Here is a 2751-nt window from a genome sequence, read left to right as displayed (position 1 = left end):
ACACACAAATAGATCTCAGGCTTAAGAAATGAACAGAGTAATAATTCACCTTGTGATGAAGATATTTGAAAACTACTTTGGTTTTGGGGGCTTCTATCTGTGAAGTTCAAAATAGAGATTTTCATTCATAAAACAGGAACTCATCAGGACCTCTGGAGATGTCTCAGTCTGGACAAAACATTAAAACTCCCAAACCTCTTGAGAACCTGAGCCTTGTCATTTTTCCAGCCTATAAAGCTTGTTGGTTTTATACTCTTGCACATACTGCATCATAAGAGAGCTCAGATACAGCTGTGTTGCAGTCCATATCTGAGGGCTACTAGTGAAAGGGATGCATCTGTGTCTGGACTCACCTTGGTTCTGCACCTTTGCTGTCCCACCAATACCAATGAGACCAATACCACTAATGGTAATGAGGCTGCTCCTGATTTGTAGCTCTAAAGCAATTGCAAACATTGCTTCCTCCTGGTAGCAAAATTTCAAACCTCTTTTACTAACACTCAGGACAGCATATTTGAAATTCTTGCCTGCTTTGTGTCAAAGTTGCATCTGCTAGGAGAGCTTTATCTATGAAAAAGTGAATGGGGTTTCAGATAACCTTTGTGACAGACTCTTAAACTGTATGTAGGTTCACAGTGTTAGGAGGCTGTGAGGTAAATTTAGATAAGTGTGGACTAAATATAAATATACTTCTCACTTCCCTGAGCAGTTGATGTGAAGGGGTTAGACTCCTGCCAGAAATACGAGCATTAAGTCCCTGCTCTGCACTGAGTTTCTGTGGAGGCTGGGGTAAATCACTGAGACATCCAGACTCAAAGCTTGTGGGATGGGACCCCTAACCTTCACTTTCCATTTCTAACATAGAGTAATAATATTCCAGTACTGAACAGGGACAGTTCAAGGGATTCTGAATCAGTTTGATGGCTAGAAAGGTTTTAGCCACAGTACCAGTAAGATAAAAGTCCAGCAGTTACCCTAGCATGCAAGTTTCAGTGGCATGACCTTTGCTCCAATACATGCCTATTCTGTCAGCTGCTTAAAAGATAAGAATGTATTTATTTAGACATTTGGAGTTCAACAGGGTTACAAACACTAAAGTAACAGGAAAAATTAATAATTATGGAACTAACAGTTTTTGAAGGTCAGTCTATGGAGGCCTTGGATGAAAGGTGTTTTATGCTCCTCCGGCATATAGCATAAAGGTGAAGGCTTTATATCAGCAGAGTAAAGCACCACCTCTTTATTTCTTTAGCCTTTCTGAGGAATATAGAGGAATGAGGAATTCTTCATGAAAACTGATGCTGCAGTTTGGTTCACAGGGTCTGCTGACTGAGCTGACAGTGTTCATTTAAACCCTCAGTCAGGTGATGCTTTTAAGCCCACATGAAACCCACATCTGTTCAGGAAAGCATTGAATCACATACCCACAGACTAATATCATGTAAGTGCTGTTGACTTCAGCGGGACCTGAGTGTCTGTGGTTGTACCCTTCTTAAACAGGGAGGTTAGTCAGAGTAGGACCTGAAGGCTGATTTTCCCTGAAGATGACAAAAGTATGTAACATTTATTGGTACGGGAACAAACTCTGAGTTTGGTTGGCTCTTATAATGTTTCATCAAATAATGTGCTTTGTTGCATTTGTGCATTTGCAAAGATTTTCTAATAAGTCTTTAGTTATTAAAGCCTATTTGGGGAGTATTTTTCTGCATTAACTAGATTTCATTTGATTAAATTCAGTAGCTAAAGGTATATAAGAATTTCAGTGCTGCTATTTAAATTATCTAGGGAAGGAACTTTTCTGCGGTGTTGATTAAAAGATGGCTTAAACAAGTAACTATACTTTTCCTTTTATATTATTATTATTTTTTTTTTTTAATTTACAAGCCAGGAAGAAACCAAACAAACATCCCAACATATTCATAATAGAATGCGACACAGGGAGCAACTTGTTCAGAACCGAAAGGCAAATAAGACTTCGTATGTCTGTCCGAAGAAACTGCAATAACACAAAATCATTTTCTTTGATGTTAGCTTTGGAAATGAAGTACAGAAAAAGAAAAGACCCCTCCTTCCCCAGATATCTGGGGAGATGTCTGCAAGGCTTTTCCCCAGTTTTAACCCAGGCGCTCACGTCAGCACATTTGTGTTTTAGGAAAGGTGAGGATTCAAAGTTGAGTCTGGGTGTTTCTGAGTTTTAATGAGAGTGAATACTTCATTCAGCTGACAAACCTGAGTATAGGCTTCCAGGCTATTTTTCATCCTCTGCTACCCTTGCTATAACGAAAGAAAATAGCTCTGGTTTGGCTTTTTGTGCAGGTAACAGGAAAAGCAACAGAGAAGCCTTAAGAGCCTCTCTCGGGGGTTAAAGCTTTCAGCACACCTATAAAACACAGCGTGGCTGTTCCCTGTAAATACGGATATAGAGACTGAAAACACAGAGTAGCATCGTTCTGTGCTCCAGCCATCCCTGCAGGCTCTGGCTTAGCAAGCTGTTCCCCTCATGGTGGTCCCAGAGTTGTGGGGCATGGGTGTTCTGCAGCTATACGCCCAGGGTAGGGCTCCCCACCACCTCCTGGCCCCACAGGAGCTGCTCTGTAAGGACCAGGCATGGGGTTAGAAGATGGTCAGGGCCTCAGGAGGTCTGCAGAGATGGGAGCAGTGTGGTCCCCAGGTGCTGAGAAAGGGATGGGCAGGAGCACAGGAGGTGGGATGCACCCATCTGAGGTTGCCTTGCTTGAGCTAAAACAAGCG

The sequence above is a fragment of the Lathamus discolor genome, chromosome 2 (assembly GCF_037157495.1).
Source record: "Lathamus discolor isolate bLatDis1 chromosome 2, bLatDis1.hap1, whole genome shotgun sequence".
NCBI lineage: Eukaryota > Metazoa > Chordata > Aves > Psittaciformes > Psittacidae > Lathamus > Lathamus discolor.
This window is presented reverse-complemented; position numbering follows the sequence as displayed.